Source organism: Lissotriton helveticus, chromosome 9, assembly GCF_964261635.1.
Source record: "Lissotriton helveticus chromosome 9, aLisHel1.1, whole genome shotgun sequence".
Lineage (NCBI taxonomy): Eukaryota > Metazoa > Chordata > Amphibia > Caudata > Salamandridae > Lissotriton > Lissotriton helveticus.
This window is the reverse complement of record NC_136070.1, coordinates 648,344,365-648,364,815: the sequence shown is the minus strand read 5'-3', so window position 1 is coordinate 648,364,815 and position 20,451 is coordinate 648,344,365.

Below are 20,451 nucleotides of genomic sequence, written 5' to 3'. Positions count from 1 at the left end.
AACCGGTCCTGGGAAGCTTGATTCCGGTCCAGGGAAGACATGGCTTGGCAGTTCGGGCTGGACTGTTCCCATGAGGCACAGGGTCAGACTGATTTGCATATGGCCGTGTCTGAACTGGGGTGGCGGAGTGAGCTAAAGAACGGTGATGGATTAAACCCAGATCAGTTGACTGGGGGTGAGTGTTTGTATTGTCAACGCTCCGTCCATCATCACCTTTGGTTTTTCTTTGTTCGCACTAAGTTGGCAGGGTATGCTCAGACGTGAGTCCCTTGCTCACTTTGCCACTGGAGTCAAGCAATCCCGGCTGAAGACGGCTGTAATGCCAGAAACCGGTCCTGGGAAGCTTGATTCCGGTCCAGGGAAGACATGGCTTGGCAGTTCGGGCTGGACTGTTCCCATGAGGCACAGGGTCAGACTGATTTGCATATGGCCGTGTCTGAACTGGGGTGGCGGAGTGAGCTAAAGAACGGTGATGGATTAAACCCAGATCAGTTGACTGGGGGTGAGTGTTTGTATTGTCAACGCTCCGTCCATCATCACCTTTGGTTTTTCTTTGTTCGCACTAAGTTGGCAGGGTATGCTCAGACGTGAGTCCCTTGCTCACTTTGCCACTGGAGTCAAGCAATCCCGGCTGAAGACGGCTGTAATGCCAGAAACCGGTCCTGGGAAGCTTGATTCCGGTCCAGGGAAGACATGGCTTGGCAGTTCGGGCTGGACTGTTCCCATGAGGCACAGGGTCAGACTGATTTGCATATGGCCGTGTCTGAACTGGGGTGGCGGAGTGAGCTAAAGAACGGTGATGGATTAAACCCAGATCAGTTGACTGGGGGTGAGTGTTTGTATTGTCAACGCTCCGTCCATCATCACCTTTGGTTTTTCTTTGTTCGCACTAAGTTGGCAGGGTATGCTCAGACGTGAGTCCCTTGCTCACTTTGCCACTGGAGTCAAGCAATCCCGGCTGAAGACGGCTGTAATGCCAGAAACCGGTCCTGGGAAGCTTGATTCCGGTCCAGGGAAGACATGGCTTGGCAGTTCGGGCTGGACTGTTCCCATGAGGCACAGGGTCAGACTGATTTGCATATGGCCGTGTCTGAACTGGGGTGGCGGAGTGAGCTAAAGAACGGTGATGGATTAAACCCAGATCAGTTGACTGGGGGTGAGTGTTTGTATTGTCAACGCTCCGTCCATCATCACCTTTGGTTTTTCTTTGTTCGCACTAAGTTGGCAGGGTATGCTCAGACGTGAGTCCCTTGCTCACTTTGCCACTGGAGTCAAGCAATCCCGGCTGAAGACGGCTGTAATGCCAGAAACCGGTCCTGGGAAGCTTGATTCCGGTCCAGGGAAGACATGGCTTGGCAGTTCGGGCTGGACTGTTCCCATGAGGCACAGGGTCAGACTGATTTGCATATGGCCGTGTCTGAACTGGGGTGGCGGAGTGAGCTAAAGAACGGTGATGGATTAAACCCAGATCAGTTGACTGGGGGTGAGTGTTTGTATTGTCAACGCTCCGTCCATCATCACCTTTGGTTTTTCTATAAATGTACCTTGCCTGTGAAAGATGTACTGTTGTAAGTACAGCAGTTGTTAAAAAGTGCCACAGATATCTTCTTTGCATTGATGTTTCTGTTGCAATGGCAATAAACTTTGTTTTCTTGTATTCCTTGAACACGGTTCCTCCTTGAAATTGCTTGTATCGTTGTAATTTCCTTTATGGTACGTAATCGCTCATCGGCAAATGTTAAGTCAGACGCAAGTGACAGGTGATAGGTTGAAGAGTTTTATTGAGTACTTCCAAGTACAGAAACCCTATCCGCAGAGCAGGCAGGAAAGACTGCAACCGCCCACACATCCAGAACCTCAAAGATCCACGAACCCTTGGTTACAGAACCTCACATGTCAAGGTTCTGTAAGGAAAGATACTACATTACTAGGATACAGTCGCGGCTCGCAATACTCGCGGGTGGGGGTGGGTGGGATTACGCAGGGGGTGTTAAAAGACAAAAAAAACGTACCTGACCAGTTCCCGCGCCACCTCTGCTCCTGGGCCGGGTCCCACGTATGCCGTTTTCCTGCTCCTAAACAGGAACAGGAACAGGCATGCTTCTTCCCCACCTGTAACCCAATCACAATGCTGCAATGGCAGCATTGTGATTGGTGTGGACAGCGCCTGTAGGGAGGCCATTTTCTCTATGTAGGCTGCATGCAGCCTACATAGAGAAAATGTAGAGTGTGCAAGACTGCTGTTTTCAGCCCCAGAGCTCCGACCAAACAGTCAGGGTACTCAGAGTAGTGAAAACCACTCCTCCCCGACCCGCCCACCTGCATGCCCCCAACCAGGTATACCCTCCCGCCCACCCCCAACCAGGCATACCCTGCCTTCTGCTTTCTCGCAGCACGAGAAGCAGAAACATAAAATGGTATTTAAAATACCATTTTATGTTTCTGCTTCTCACACTGCGGGAAAGCAGTGAGGCGACGTTCCTCTGCCCTAATGGAGGAGGCGCCCCTGCTATGATACCACAGCCCTAATGTCTTTTCTGGGGCCATTGACACCCCAAGGTCACCCATGAGCTCTTGAAAACTTGCCAGCTGCTGCTGGCAGTCTGCTGAACCGGGCTGACTGACAAAAAATAAATTGTCCAGGTAATGAGTCACCGTAGCTCTACCGGTGAGCAATGTGAAGACCCATTGTAAGAAGGAACCGAAGAGCTCGAAAAGCATGCAAGAAATGGAGCATCCCATTGTCAACATACCATGAACCTTCAAACTGTATGCCCAGCAACAGGAAATTCTCCGGTTGCCCCGGCAGCAGCCGAAAAGCTGACTTTATATTGCACTTCGCCATCTGGACCCCATGATCCACATGTTCCACCAATGCCAATGTTGCATTCACTGATGAGTAGTAGACCGAAGAGACCTCCTCCGAAATTAATTAATTGATAGAACTTCCCTCAGACCAGGAAAAGTGCTGTATGAGCCTAAATTGATCCTTCTCTTTTTACGGCACTACACCAATTGGTGAAACGATGACAACTGGTATCAGCCATCCACTGAAAGGCCCCTCCATTCTGCCCTCCTGTACCTCTTTCATGAGCTTCATTTGCACCACCTGTTTGTGTGAATGCGGTGACTGCAAGTTCTCCACCCACCAATGTGACCTCGGACCTTCATACCCCAGCCTGAAACCCTCCCGAAAACCTGTACTCAACAAATCTGCATCTTCCCTGTTATGACATTAGGCCAACCAGTAATTCAATTGCTCAACCTTAATTGGCATATGAACCCTTGCCCGTTTTCCTATGGGACCCTGACCCTCCTCTGTTGCCTGTGGCCTGATTGCCCTGGGGCCCTTTGGACGGCACTTGGTATATATTCCACTGCTCCCTCTGCTGCTCGTGGCTACTGCCCCCTGTTCGTTAGAAGTGCATGAGGGTGTGTCTCCCTGCAGATTTAGAGCACTAGTGCCGGAACTTATAGTACTCTCTCGCGTATAAACACCTGTTAAAGTGAAAGCATGTCCCCATCGCACCCCCTTTCTTCTTAGCCACAGCACCCAACCCTCAGGCGTGCCAGGGCTGAATACCAATGGATATCCACTTGCTGTAAATATTGTTTTGCCAAACTTCTCCAGGCCCATTGTCTGATGCCACATATCATTTTCAATCTCTCCCCACTTAGCCTCAGTATTCTATGCTCACCAAGCGCAAAACTCCTTGTCGTACTGCACCTAAGCCTGGCCCGTACGTGATCTGAGACCTCCTGATCATGTCCATATATTTCAAGTGGGACACTCAACGGTCCGGGTATTTTTGCAATACACACTTACGAAAATTAAGAATGCTACTGTCCAGTTCCTTATGGTCGCCAGCACCTTGGGCTGCTTAGACACCACTTACTCTTCCTCCTTGGAACCCTCCTTGACCTTCAGTTCCCTGTGGAACAACTTCAACATCTCTACATACTCTCCATTCCAAATTATTTCTTTTGTTGCCAGCATTAATTGGGCAACGAGGGGTTTCATCACCCCCATGTAGGGGAGCTTTTTAATTTTTACTTTGTTTCTCTCTTTGGCTCCTGTGTCCTTCTTATGGCAGAGTTGCCATCGTCTTGGCCGCACAAGACCCTATGATCTCTTCCACTCTGGGCCATGGAGTCACATAAAGCTTGCTCGGGTCTGCATAAATGCACTGCCACCAAGCCTATGAAAGAAATGGTTTTGAGGTTTGTGTCCCTGCCTGCTTGCTCTCTGCCCTGATCTGGAACCCGAAGCCATCAGCCCCCCTGTCCTTGGCACCTTACACCTTCCTCGTCACTCTGCACAGCCTCAGTCCCTGCCTCGTGGCTTTCCCTCGCCTGCATGTTCCCGCTGAATGTCCTTCCTGCCACGCAGAGTCCGCGCCTCGTTCCAGTCCCTTACATTCATATACTTTGCGGGGGAATCTGACCCTCTCTCCCTGACGTGCTCCATCCTTGCCCCTGTACCATTTTTTCCTCATCCTGCCCCTCTTACTCGCTCCACTCCAACATGGCCACCACCAATGCCATAGGGGGTCTAGTAAATGGCCCCCACGTCATCCTCCTCCTGCATATAATGCTCCCCCCTGCCACCGAGTAAATCTGGTTCACCCACTTGCCTCCACCCAACCTCCTCCGACCAGCATGACTGTAGTGCCCACAGGCCCTCTCTGACCAACCCCCTTTGGATAACGACACTGAGGGCTGCTGCCACATCCTGTCTTTGCCAACTGCTCTCCCCTTCCCCAGCCTGCCCTTCTCACCCCTATGCTCAGGCACCTGTACCTCCACTTATCTCCAGCTGAATATCCTCCTCCTCTCTGACGACGCCCCTTTCCTCCCCCACCTCTGCCTGCCTGACTTGCCTTGCTCCCATTGCCCCACCCACCAGCCCGCCAGTGCTTCCCAGATCTCCTTGCCTCCCTTTCTCCACAACCATCTCATTGAGTCCTCTCCCTGGAAGAACAAGCCTAGGCCCAAATGGTCCACCACGCTGGCCATTTCCTCGCAGCTCCTCCTGCAGTCTGGACGCCTTGTCATGTGAGGAAGCCGCCTCCCGCACAGCCCCCACCACGCACTGCTCCTGGGCCCCACCTGTCGCTTCATATCAAGCACAGGCTCCACGCCCCCAGGAGCCTGTAAATGCCTTTCACACTGCGCATGCCATGTGCTGAGCCACCGCAGCCACACCTACAGCTGCATGCGTCGCCTGGCGCGCCGTGACACGCGTGCATAATTAAGTCCATGTGTCCTCCTTCTTCCTGCAGGTGCACAGGTTCCTGCACCCGTCTATCTGCCGCCATTCTAATACCACAAATTAACTGCTGGAAGAACTGGGAAAAATGCTTGCTGCACACCGGCCACCATGTCCCTTTCCCAAAATGGTGGCCAGGGCAGCAATAATGGGTGGTTATATTTTGGGCTACCAGCCCAAAATTAGCTCACATGAGGGTTGGGCTGTCCCATTTGCCAATTTACCAGGGGGGGCATACCTCCCACGGTCGGCTGCCCCCCAAACTACTGCTTGCTGCTTTCCGGAAACAGTAACATCAGGTTCCAGGCGTTTCACTGCCAGGAACTCAATGACATGTACAGCACACTGGCGAGTTTTTTGCAGTGTAATCCCCACCAACCAATTGCTTTCTTTAATTTGATGGTGCTCACCTCCCACACACTCACACATCCAATCCCTCCTTCCCCTTCAGTACCTGTCTTTTTATGCCCTAATGGCACCATTGCTTTTCACTTTTCTCTTTCCTTTGGTGACTCAGCCAGGGTATATCCGTGTAATTGTAAATGGTATTTCCAGGGCTTACTACCCTTGACGAGGAGTTATGGGCTGAGATTCAGAAATTAAGCTATGTCCGTCTCCCCAGCAACATGGCTTTATAGTTCGGGCTTACAGTCAGCTTCAGCTGTGTCGCATGCCCCATGTAATAAAAATATAATAAAATACAAAATACACAGATATATACATAAATAGAGAGGTTTGGGTCAGCCCTCCTCGTTTATCAGTCTGTTATGAAGCACCCATAATATTCTATTAACAATATATGTGGTTGTTACGTTTTTTTCATTTTTAAACAAAATATGCTGCATCGTTTTTTCTTCAGTTTTTCTCTTTTGTGTTTTTGTGGTTGTGTTTGCCACACTTCAGCTGCTACTCCGCTGGGCCACCTCCAGCGAGGCAAGGTGAACATGAACTCCTTTACTCATCCACTTCTGCCAAGTATTTCTGCTCATGCTATCAGAAGCCAAAAGGCAGGGCCCGTCTCTGATGTTTTGAGCCTCTTTCCACATCTTGGGTCCTGAGACAAGAACGTCTTTATTAGATTATTGAGCCAAAAATGTTCTATTACACATTGAGACCGTCTTACTCCTTTCTTGTGATCCCAGTCTTCAGACAGCAGTATGTTTGTTTTAACTTCATGTATATCACCTAAATCAAAAGCTTGTAATTCACAATTAGTGCATGTAAGAAATCAGGTTATTGTTTTGGGGGTGAGGGGGGGTTGTTTTGAAAGCCCCACTCAAGCAACAACCACAATCCTCCTCATGGTCAACCAAAAAGACGCCTCTACTTAACCCTCTGGTAGCTTGCCACAAAGCAGCCTGGCTCAATTTTGAGGCAATCTGTAAAGAATGTATGCAGCACTCAAACAGTAATAATGTGAAAACAGCACAAGAAAAATTCCAAACCAATTTAGAAATTTGACAATGCCACCAGCATTCTTATGTTAACAGGAACACTGTTAGGTAAGAGTGTGCAGAGATGGAAAGATATAGATTGTTTTGGATATCTGGAATGAGGAAAGAAAATAGTTTTGCCAGCGGGGAGTGTAAAATATATGGAGGATGACATTATCATTCCTGAATGTCTAATGCTAGTTGATTGAGATCTGACTGTTTAGGCACATTCAGGTTCGCTCTGTACTGTATTAGATGATGGCACATTCTACAGACAGTATTGCTAGGGTGGTGGAGAACTGGAAGCAGTGGACTTTGTTCCTGGTTGCTCTGGGGAGAAAAGTAGTTGAATAAAAGGCATGTTACATACGCAAACTGAATTTAAAGAAAGAAATACTATACAAAAAGTTGACTTTCCCACGAAAAAAAGACAATTTGCTTGGTTGGAGACAACAAAGAGATCTTGGTACACGGTTCGATCCCAATGCAGTGGAACCAATAATGTTGATTTCCCATACCATGAGAGGTGAAATTACTTTCAGTGAGTTTACAGATGTCTTTGAAGAAAAGCTATGTCTGTTAAAGGATTTTGAGCACCAAATAATAGTGAAGCTGGGTGCCATTCCGTTGTGCAGGAGGCAAGAGAAGTAAATAATTTGATGAATGGGTTGTTAAAGTTTGAAATAGAAAAGTTAGCAAGTATGGGAGAGATAGTGGAAAGAGGATCCTAGCAATGGTTGGTGGCGGTTGTTCAAACGAAGGCATCAATATATGTGCGCATTTAAGTGGCTTGAACAAGAATGTTTGGAAGGAACTGCACCCTTCCTATCATATATCTGCAACTAGTCCTATTGAAAGAAGCTAAAGAATTTAGTATGGTAGACTCTCCTCGGGTCTCATTTCAAGTAAAGTTTCATGACAGCTCTCATCAGCTTACTTCCTTGGTAACACTGTTCAGAGCACTCAGATACATGAGGATGCTTTTTTTGTGTTAGGGCCTTATTATGAGTTTGGCGGTTCCCAGGCACCGCAATGGGAACCCTAAAGGCAGTACCTGCAAGGCATGGACTGCTGCAAGGCATGTCATGCAGGTACGGGTTTGCATGCACACAGCGGGGCACAACCTGTGCCCCCCCAGTGTGCATCCACATGGCATGAGGCACCACGGGCCCCTGTAGGGCCCCCTTTGTTTCCTCACTGCCACACTTTTCATGGCGTTCGCACCGCCATAAAAAATGTGGTGGTGAGGAAACTCGTAATATGTTTGGTGAAAGTGCATCGGCCTGCCAAGCTACTGCAGCCTCAAGACCGCTGCGCCACCGCCGTTGCGGTGGTCCCAGGGCGGCCCAACTGCCATGTTGACCGCCAGATTCATATTAAGGCTCTTAACATAAACAGTGGCCACTTTCAAGAGGAAGATAGCACATGTATTTAAAGGAGTGGTGAAGGTAATGTTTTTACAGAATGAACTGTTAGGATGTGGGAAGTATATGTAAGAGCATTAGGTTTTGATGGACGTTTTGGAAAGATTGAAAGAGAGTGGATTTAGAATAAAAAGAGAAATGTAAATTCAAGTCCCCATTATTCGTGTCATGTGATATTAAGTTAAGGGGTTAACCATAAATTGAAGCTGGTGGAGGCAGTGGAGACAGCAGCCACACCCAACAGTAAAGATGACTTGAGGGCGTTCTTAGCGTTATCAAATTATGTCAAATTTATTAAAGACGTTTTGTAAGAAAGGGGTTCATTTAAGACTGCTTCATAAGAAGAGGGAGGAGTTCAAATGGTTAGAAATGTGTGAAGAAGGTTTTGTGAATATTAAGACAGATAGGGAAAGGTACTGTATTGAGTCACCTCAATATCAGGCGTAACACTGTACCAATCAGACGCCAGCTCGAAGGGACCATGTACAGAGAATCTGATTGCATTGGTATTGTGGGCACTAAAATCAGCAGAGGAGCATTACTCGACCATTTAGAGGGAAATGTTAAGTGTTATTGGGGAATCCAGTGTTTTAAGTTCTTTCCATGGGGACTAACACTTTTAGTTAGAAAGATCCATAAACCATTCATTTATTTTGTTTGAAGAAGTTTCCAGAGAGATACCAGTTTTGAAGAGTCCAATTTCCAGGAATAATATTTTTTCTGGGCACAAAAATAAGGCAACGGTTCTTCTATCAATGTTGTTATAGACCGTAAGAAGAAGTGAATGGGATGGAGCATTAATACTGGTTCTGTTTTAGAGGACATTACCTATAATGGACTAAACATTTGGTGGAAGCTGCCGCCAGTTTTGACGGGCGTCCAGCAAACGTTTTAATTTTTGGGGATTTGCAGAAACAAATTCCAGAACGGGTCTATGTTTTTGAAACATAAAACGTAATTACTCCCCAATTACACCAACCACCCAAATAGGGCAAAAGGTATAATGTCTTACCATTGACGGCCCCTACTCTATTGGGCCATCGGTGGAAGTATTCCATCGACTGAGCCAATGTGTACTCTGGCAATGCAATACTTAAGGTATACCTGCCTCTAAATAGGGCGGGCAGACTAAGGGATTGGCGGGCATGCTACTCTGTTGCATTTCAGAAGGAATATCCTATCCACTAAACTCTAAATCAAGCCCTTCGACAGGTTTTGATAAGATGTAGAATGTGTCTACCAGGGCCGGACTGGGAACACTAGGCAGATCTGGCAAATGTTGTCAGTCCAGCCCCTGTACGGTGTGTAGCAAGTGACCCTGAACACCACAAGGGGGGTTTAGGGTTCTACCCCCAAGAAAATGTAAGAAGAAATTGCAAAAATGGCGTATTCTGCTACACATTTTTAATGATATGTTCAATTGTATTAGCTGTTAAGGCATAGTAAATGATGACCTTACAGTGCAGCAGGATTTGACAATCTTTGTGGGGACCTTCAATAAATTTCTGACTAGCACCCTCCAACAGTGCCCCTCATCTCTCCATAGCCTCTCTCTCACATGTATTTCATTAGTTTTATAGTGCCTTTCATACCAGTTTAGGGAGTTGGAGCATGTTATATTGCACACACACACACACACAGACAATGAATCATACATGTGAACATTTTTGTATTCATTTTTTTACACAAGACAAAGGGGAATACAAGATGTAGGATTCACATGGCATCCACAGAAGTAGCTGGTATATTTTAAGAGTGCTTGGTCTGTAAACACACAAACTCAGGATTCAAAATGCAACACAGTGGTTAGGGTTGTATTCACTAATAATGTATTTCTACTTAAACAACCATATTTTAGCATCATTAGGATAATGAAATACTAGGCAAAAGCATAACTTTCTAACTTGTACCATTCAGTTTGCATGCAACTATTTGATGGCAGTTAATAGTTATGAACTGTACAGTAACAAAAGGATCCCTGTAACAAAAGTGGTAACCCACTGATCTATGCACATAAAATACAGTTCTGTGATCTGCATTGTACAAGTTCTTTGCAGCAGGCATACTAGGCATCTGTGCTACTTTAGATGGGTAAAAACTGCCAATAGACAGAATTCTGATCTGTCACCAGCAGAAAGATTAACCACCAGAGATATCAATCTTGGCACTTTTTTGTTACCTGAAAATTGCTGGATATAGAATTAACTCTGCAGCAACAGTGAGAAGTAAGTGATTATGTTGGCCAGGCCTGCTGATTTTGTTACTGGGGACATGATATTGCAGCACTGCTGCTAAACCTCCCCACAGTAACTAAACAGGTCCACAACCCCTCCAGCCTCCCAGGGAACACCCAATGCGGGTACGGCCAGTACAGCCTTTAAGACTAGCTTTTATATTTTCTTTTCCCCTATGGTTTGGGTTATCTTTGCTTTGTGTACTTTCATAGGTGGAAGAGATGTTATAATGTACCTGTGATGATGAAGCGGCCCTGACCTCCCCGCTGCGACGTCCGAGCGCGGGGGCCCTGTCACCTGCGCCCGGTCATGTAACGTCCCTGTCACATAGGACACCTCCTCTCTTTCTTCCCCTGCAGGAGTCGGCACCAACAACAGAGCTCAGAGGACCGGAAGCGATCTCCCGCGACCCCGGAAGTGGAACACCCTTAGATGACCCGGAAACGGCCGCCTCTGACCCCGGAAGTAGTGGCCCGGACAACTGCCCGGAACGCATAAAAGCCATCGGGAGAGAAGGAGAGGCGTTCCAAGCAGCGGACTCGTGGCAGGAGGCAGCGGGAAGCGAAGAACAACCGACAGTGAGCGGAGCAGAGCAGAAGAACCGAAGCGAGGACGAGGAGGAGGACGTCTGGACTGAAGACTGGTGGCGTCCTCAGGAGGTGGCTGGAGAGCGGACGCAACTCGAAGGAGAGTTGCGGCGGGGCACGTGAGTACCCTCCATCCTTTCTCAGTGTCCCACCCCCCTTATTGTAAGTAGTTGTGAATATTGTAGGTAATACTGCACGAGCACGAAAGCACTGTATATTGACCCATTCACTTGCACTGTAAAGAGACCCGAGCACCGCCCGCAGCACACACCACCCCTCTTCCCCTTCCCTCTCTTGCTTGCCTTTTCCATCCCCCCTACCGTCCCTTCCTTCCTAACGGTCAGTCTCCGATTCCCTCACTCCCCGGTGTTGGTGGAAGTACTCCAAAGTCCTTTTGCCCGGACTAAAGCCCTATATTCTTCTCTCCTTACATGCCTCCGGGGGAGTCCCAGTACCCTACGCCGGAGAAGACGATATCAGCCCAGGAGAAGAAGACCTCATCCAAAGCGACCCCACCGAGCCAGCACGTCATCCCAACGTACCCGCTATACACATCCAGCCGGACCCCAACCACCAACCCTCCTTCCGAATAGACTTTGTCCTGGACTTTCAATAAAAACCACTGATCATAACACACTATATCCGGCCTCCCCGCCTGTTATTCTGGTCCGCCCATTCCCCACGTCCACAGTACCTTTTTCTGCCTTATAATATTATAATGTTCTTTCTTTCTTTCTAGTTAGTGGAACCTGGCTATGACATGAGTGCACATTTTGTATGACATCAATTTTATGTTGTGCTCTAACTGAATAAGACGTTTAGTGTCACCTAAAGCAGGTCAGCACAATTTGAAAAGCAAAGTGTGAAAGGAGATTTGCGAGCCAGGGCAGAGCGATCAAACGTTTTGCACTTACCACCAAAGTGCTTCAGCTTGAAACATAGTTTTAGAGTAGCAAAAGTGAGAACTGGTGGAGCACAAAAGCATGAATGTCATAGTCCAACCTTAAAATCATGTGGGATTGGACAAGGAAGCGCAAAGCAGATTGAGAACGGAAATTCCAATTTGAAGGAGTAGGTGAAGCTTGAGTTACAGAATGGGCTTGTTTCTCCATGCAGACTTTATTTCATATTAAGAGCAGAATCAATGCTACACTAGTAGTGCAGTGGAAACCAAGGTATGACACATACCAAACAAGCATTGTCAATGGAAATAGGCCTGGCTTATGAATGCACTGTCAAGCTAGATTGAGAAATCCATGTAGGTTAATGATTGCTCTCCTCCCACATCAGTGCTGCTGCCAGAGAATAACATAAATCCTCTCATTATCTAAGACATTTTAACAGTATTACAGTGTCATGTGTGCGTCAGCAGGATAAATTAACAAAAAGATCACCGCTATGTGGAGGGCAAGCACACACAACATTTGCCCAATCAAAACATGTACTCCTGGTTCCCAATTTGTGGGCGGTGCTAAAGGCCTTTCTCTAGTGATGCTCAGATAATTGTCTGGCGATAAATGCACTGTCAAGCCAAGTCATAAAATGTGAGGTATGCAACGTTTACAACAAAAGTTTTACAACGCACTACCATTACAACGCAGGTATTACCATGCATACCATTACAACGCATTGCGCTGGGGGGCGCTCTAGGATAGGGAATAAGTTTAATTTTCTATCCAACACCTTCCCTAGTGTCCACGGGGACTGGAGTTGGAATAGAAAATTATACTTACCACTATCCAGCACCTCTAAGCGCTATGCGTTGTAATGGTATGCGTGGTAAAAACCGCGTTGTAAAGGTATGCGTGGTAAAAGTATGCGTTGTAACGTCATACATCCAAAATGGGATAAAGAAGAAAGCTAAAATTGAAATAGGGGCCGACGGGCTAGATGAAATTAAGAAAATCTGTTTTATTATTTAGTTTTAATGAGTGAATTAAAGTTAGTGTTGGGTCTCCCTAATGTTGGCCTGTACCTCTGATGAAAGAGTAAGCGCTCTGCTTTGATGACAGTACACATGCACACACCTGGCTCGGTGTGCAGGGAAAATAAAAGGAGATTGAAGCACATGGATGGCATTGCGCCACTAGCCATTCATTAAGGCACATTCTTTGTGCATGTGCAGTCAGGCGCAGCACTAGTAGCGAGGCTTGCACCTCTACATCACCTAGACATTCATAACAATTGCTGCAAAGAACAAACTGGTCCCAACCCTCTCCTGAACAATGGCAGTTGCTAAGAAATGGCCCACCCTTTGGTCCCCTGCACCTGATTAACAAACTGGACTGGGCCTCACAAAGCGCACCTACGATTGAGCAGTGGCATGACAGCATCCTGGTGGGGACACACTGGATCTGAATTAACGCAAACGTGCTGGTACTACACTGGGTCTTGCAACAAGTAATTTCATTCCATGCAGTGCCAGCATCAAGCGATAACTTATATGTTTGAAACGTGGCCTGTGCTCCACTAATTTCTGTGGTGAGTTTGCGGAGTTAAATGTCTTTTGCTACTGTCCGCCGATTCGGAATCATCTATTGTTGTCTTTTGTTTTTATAAATTAAGATTTCATTAATTATTTTGTTCTACCTTTTTTGGGAAAATCTCCTACAGAATTAAGGGTAGCGACAATCGTGAGGATACACTAACCGGACAAACTGACAGAGCTTTGTTCCTCATACAAGCAAAGAACGTTATTAAACATAGAATCTAAACCATTGGCAAAGCTCTTGTCTAATCTTTGTGCAAATAAGGTAATATTTGAATTGTTCCACTATGACCAATCTGGCTTTATGCCAGAGGTTAACTAGACTCAACACCAACATGCTGTTAATCTGTAACAATACGCCTGAAAGCCATCACAACCAGCAGTGATATTATCAGTTGACACAGCAAGAACATTTGATTCTGTAGAGCGGTCATTTATGTTGACCATACTGGTGAATAAGGGGATTGGTCTGAGATTACAATCTTGGGTTAGGCTGCGTTATAAGTCACTAGCCGACTTAAAAGCGAATGGTCAAACCTTTATGCTCCATTGGGGAACCAGGGAGTGAGTGCCCTCAGTTCTCACTATTATTCGGAAATCTATAAAAACCAGTGGCCTGTTGCAGCAGGCGAGATTCTTTGATTATAGGATTTCGTTGGAATGATACCTGGGACAATCCTTTATTCTTGTTTACTGATGAGATGCCACTCTAAGTCGCGGACGCTTGATGCCTCTATAAATAGGCTGCTGCACAAAATGAGGATATCTGGAAAATATTCAGGATTTATAAATAATTAATTAGGACAAGTCGGACCTCGACTCAGTTACGGGATAGAGTCCAAGTCCACCCACAAAATGTCCCTTCCCCATATGTCCCTTGCAAGAAGACAAAGGAGGTTAACAATCTGGGAATGAATAGCCCTAAAATAAGAAGAGAAAATTATGAACATTCTTAACCAACTCCAATCTGATGTGGCCCCTCTTTCACTGATGAGAAGGGGCACTTAAAATAAAGTGTCCAAGTTTTTGTCTCCGCTCAACAGTATTGTTTCGGAAATGAGGGGTTCTAAAAAGTAGCGGTGGTACTGCGAGCACTATTGTGGGGCGTCATGTGGCCACAAATCTCGCTGGCCACGATAGAGGTAATGCAGGCCGACCGACACGTCCCCGCAGGGGACACAAGTAAGAGGGCGGCCACCGTAGTGCCACATGATGGCACACGGGGCAGCCCAGCTCTTTAGCTCTTTGGGACCCTGGAGGGTCCTCCCGCGCGTCACTTCCTTCTGGGGGTGGGCGGGGGAGAGTATATATTCCTCCCCCGCCCACCGAGCGGCCTCTTTGTCCGCTGTCCCCTCACCCTGACGCCGTTTGGTGCCCTCTGGTCGAGTGGGCCAGTGGCCTGGTCGGGCGTCGGAGTGCCGTTTATCGCCGTTTTCCGCCGTTTCCTTCCATTGCGGTAAGTCGGACAGTTGTAGTTTAGTATTGTGGTTTCTTGCCGTGCAGGTGAGGGGACAGCGGGGGTGCAGAGGCGGGCCGCCGGTCTTGCGGGGGTGTTTGCGCCCTGCACCCCGGTGCACGGCCTCGGTATTGGGGGTCGTTGTGTAGGCTCGCGTTGCATTGGATCGTGCACCGGTGCTAGTTTGCACAGAGAGGCCATGAATTGTTACTTGCGGCTTGCTTCAGTTGAACGAGCACGTTATGTTTCCGGTCGTGTGAGGGTGCAGACAGTATTTTCAGGACTTTGTGAGCAGAGGTTTCCACCGCGCTTTAGCACGGGTTTAGACGAGTCATTGTCCTTTTCTTGCTTCGAGACGGGTGTGCTGAGGAAGCAGCAGGAGTGGACCTTAGTGTTTTTCATGTTGCAAGCGGCTTCCATCTCACGGAGTGTCTCCTCGTGGGGGTAGGTGCTGTCCGGTCATTGCTTTAGTGCGATGCCTACGAGGGGGGGGGGGGGGGGGGTTATATGTTCCCCCCGAGCTCGGGCAGGCTCGCTAGTTTCCGTGTTCCGAGAGAAACTCCTTGAGACCTGACGAGGTTCGCGCTAGGCTTCCGATTAGCATTTATAGGATCTCTCGCCAGGGAGGTCTTAAAATTTTGTGCTCAAGGACATGGTCGTCTTTGGGCGCCCATGCATCCTGCGAGGCGCGGGGAGCACTGGCCGGACTGGCCGGGTCACACACTCAGGGTCGATCCACCTCCGTTACAGCCCAAATGCATAGATATTAGTTCGGGAGCTTCATACTGCTGTATCTAGCGGTCCTGGGGGACATATGCTGTTAGGGATGTTGCAGGGCACATGCTATAAAAGCGGGCTATGCTGGAAATGCTGGGAGGAAGTGTGTGCCGACTGTATTAGGTATGGAAGCTAAGGCACACGTTACAGTATTAGGGGGTGCTGGGGTTTATGCTGCAAGGGCTGAGGAGTATGGGGCACTGTTGTTATTATTGAAGATGCTAAGAAAATAATTTTGCAGTACGCATGCTGTTGGCCCAAGCTTCAATTTTGGGGCCTAGAGGGCAGATGCTACATTTGTGATGAAAGCTGGGGGAGTGAGACATTCTACAATTATGGAGGCTGGTGCGCAAATGGTGGCAACTAGAGGTGCTGAGGGCATTTAGACGCTAGTCGTGGGTTATGAAATGTAGGACCCCCCAGTCACGGTGGCTTAATAGCAGCTTGATCCCTTCTCCTCTTTACCCCCTACCACGGAGAGACCGTTCAAATCTCTGGGAGAATTACTCCTATGTGTTATCCGAAAAAGACTGTTCTGTCGCTATACCCTCTGTGCCTGACTTTGCTCCCCCACTAGCCTTTTGGCTGGAGACATAGCACCTGCACCAGACTTTAACCTATATGTCTTTTCGTGCTCTGCTATGCTGTTGTCTTAAGAGGTGCCACGCCCCGGAGCCTGCATATCCTCCACTTGGCGAGAAGGCCGTTTGTATAACTGTGGAGTAGGGAGTGCAGAATTCTCAGTTGGACTGCCCTCCTGGGAATGTCTTCTCGGTAGAAGGCTCCTCGCTTTTCGTCGAGCTCAGAGCGTGCTTTTCATACGTTGATAACAGCTGCTTAGGATGCCCCAATCACATAAGCGGCACTTTCGCTCTCCCCGCTCAGGGTTGTCGCCCCAACTGGTCATTTGTTTACATCAGGAAGAGGGGACAGTTCTACTAAGCTGCTCTCAGACTCCAATACAGACACGAGCCGAGATTGAAGGCAGCAGGGCATTGTGTAAGCTTCATGCTGCCAGCAGTGTCGTGTCGTCATGCCTGACTCTGCCTAGGGACAGAGCAGGCAGGCAGGAAGCAGAAGCAGCAAAACAGGAACAGGAACTCCAATCTAGCCTGTAAGCCAGTCACATCCTGGCAGGGAATAAAGATGGATGTGTAAAAGGTAGCTCTGACTCCAGTGCGTTATTTGGGCGGGCAAAGACGCGACATTGGCGACGAGGGTGGGATGCGTTTACCCCACAAATAAAGTCGCGCAGCCCAGCTGATTGTGCGGCCCCAACGACGAGTCCGCAGTCCTCCTGTTGGCAGCCCAAAACGAAAAAAAAAAAAGGGCGCGAAGAGGAAGAAGACAGAACCGGCACCTGAGACTGCCAAGAGCTACGACCTGGCCAGACGACATCGCGCTGCCATCCAGAAATACAAAGCGAGTGGAGTGCTCGCGCAGCGCCGAACGAGCGAGGAGCCCTGCTGAGCAGCGCCGCGGTGGACGCGAAGGTCCCGCTCACTCGCGAAATAGGAAACAGACGCGAGGGTGAGTCCCGCTGTAATTAAAAACGATAATCAAGCAAGGAAAGCGTGTAGCAGCTGCATGAGCGCGTGGACAGAGAGTGTCTGGGCTAAGAAGACAGCGTCCCATCTGGCGGCCATCTTTAGGTCAGGCGCCGGCCCTTGCACAACCCACGCTTCAACCACGGCGGCCATCTTGGAGTCAGGCACGACCACTCCAAACCATAAGACTGAAAAGAAAGTGCGGGAACACGAACACTCACCACAACCAGAAGCAAGGAGAAACAACAAACAGTGCAAACTATCACAAATAACACATGTCTGACACCGATCCTCACAGCACCTCTACAGGTGGGGGTCCACCAGCACAAACCAACGTAACCATGATGCCTCATGCAGCGTCCGTGGGAGCACCCTTCATGCGACAACCACAGCCGCTGGTGCTGACGCCTGGCAACACCATGGGGCCCGCGTGGAAGACCTGGAGCGAGGATTTTGAAGATTACATGGAGGGCTCTCTGGTACAAGACTCCAAACGTAAGCTGGTTGCACTGCGAAATCTAGCAGGCCAAGAGATAGCACAAATAATTAAAGAAATGCCCGATGCAGCAACCGCCACATATGACGAAGTGAAAGCTGCCCTTGATAGACGATTCCTACACAAGCGCAACGTAGACTATGAACGTTATGTATTCAACCTAGCCACCCAAGAAAAAGGAGAGTGCATGGGCGACTTCATCACGCGTATCAAACGAATGACGCGACACTGCGACTTTGAAAACTTCAAGACGGAAGACGCACTGCGACTTCGCATCATCGATGGATGCCGATCTGAATCACTACGCAGGCGACTCCTAAAAAAATCATACACCTTAGAACAAATTGAAGAATTAACAAGAATCAATGACCAAGCAGAAGATCATGCCAAGCGAATAGAAACTCACAAGCCTGATCACAAAGACCACGCCCTCAGAGTACAAGCACGCAAGACCACTCGACCCGTGACGAGCACACATAGAGCGAGCAAACACCACCACAACTCCCGGAAAACGTCACCCAGACGAGAATCACGACACACCAAGTCCATCAGATCCACACCTGCGTGCTATCGATGTGGCCAAGAATACCCTCACTCGGGACAATGCCCAGCAATTGGCCAGCGATGTCATCGCTGCGGGAAAGATAACCACTTTGAGGTAGCATGCCAAGCCAGACAATCAACACGCCAGTCTCCCGCCCCGCGATCTAGCACCCGACATCACGCACGTGCTGTAACGAGAAGAGAGAGACACTCATCCAGCTCCTCGAGATCAAGCAACCAATCGACAAGCTCTTACCAACCGCGAAGCCGATCCACGAGCACACATTACTCTCGACATCATACCACAAGCTCACGTCGAGCGCACAGATCCACATCTAGCGACTCATTGTCACACACACCTGTGTCGCAAGACAGTGACGAATACATTTGCATGGTGTCTGACCCAGACCGTTTGAAACGATACCCCAAACTAGACATCATGATAGGGGATCACCCAGCAAAGTTCGTCCTGGACTCAGGAGCGTCGCTAAATTATATCTGTGCGCTGGAATACTACAACATGAAAACTCGACCCAAACTGGAGCCAGCAGCGGTTCGTATATTCACATGGATGTCTCGGAAACCCTTACCATGTCTAGGTCGATTTCACACCACACTAACTTTCAAGGATAGGAAAATTCAAGCATACGTCCATGTAGTAGAGGGACCTGATGTTGCCGACTGCCTGCTCAGCTTGCCAACAGCTGAAAGATTAAAACTAGTGGAACTGCTGTACATGACTGAAGACGCCCCCGACATCGTGGCGAAATTCCCAAAACTCTTCAAGGGCCTGGGAAAATTAAATCACTTCAAGGTGAAGCTACACATCGACGAAAGTGTAACACCCGTTGCCCAGCATCACAGAAAGGTGCCTTTTCACCTACAACAAGCTGTTGATGACGAGCTCCAAGACCTCTTACAAACAGACATCATTGAACGCACATCAGGACCCACCCCCTGGGTATCCCCAGTCGTAGTAGTCCCGAAGAAAGGACAGGACAACAAGGTCAGATTATGTGTGGACATGCGTGCACCCAACACCGCCATCGAGCGAGAACGCCACCCAGGGCCACATATAAGTGACATGATCACAAGACTCAATGGCGCCACAATATTTTCCAAACTTGACCTTAACAAAGGATATCACCAACTAGAGCTCCATGAACAATCAAGGTACATTACAACATTCACCACACACCAGGGCCTGTTCCGTTATAAACGTTTAAACTTCGGCAATTCATCAGCCGCCGAAATCTTCCAAGAAGCCATCCGGAGAGTCATTCAAGGAATTCCAAACTCATTCAATTACAGTGACGACCTACTGGTATTTGGTAAGGATCGGATTGAGCACGACACTGCACTGGACAGGGTATGCCACGCCCTACTGAAAGCAAACTTGACGCTAAATGCCACCAAGTGCGAGTTCCACAAAAACACCCTGAAATTCTACGGACACACCTTCTCAAGTGAAGGGATGAAACCAGATCCTGACAAGGTAGCCGCACTCGCTGACACCCCGACGCCTCGAGATGTGAGTGATCTCCGCTCTTTCCTCGGAATGGCGAGCTACTGCGCACGCTACATCCGTGACTACGCCACCATCAGCTACCCACTTCGAGAACTAACGCGTCAAGGTCAGCCTTTCGAGTGGTCACAAGCATGTGAACAAGCCTTCATGGAAATCAAACAGGCCGTTGGCTCTGCCATCAACCTTGCCTACTTTGACACAAACAAGAGAACAGAGATCACTGTTGACGCCAGTCCAGTGGGCCTTGGCGCCATCCTAGCCCAGTATCGTGAACACTCTGACCAACGCCATATCATCGCATATGCCAGCCGCAGCCTCACGGACACGGAGAAAGCATACTCCCAGCCGGAAAAAGAAAGCTTGGCCGTAGTATGGGCGTGTGAGCACTTCCACCTGTTTGTGTACGGAAAACACTTCACCATCATCACTGACCACCAGGCATTGATCACCATATTTGGCAATCCCAACGCCAAGATGCCGCCACGCATTGAGCGGTGGGGGCTGCGCCTCCAAGACTACATATACACAATTGTCCACAAGCCTGGCAAGGCTGAGAATCCAGCTGATTATATGTCTCGGCACCCCTTACCCAGCGCCACGACTGCACAATCACTAGCGGACGACTACATTCATTTCGTCATTGATGCAGCGTGCCCTCCTACGGTCCCC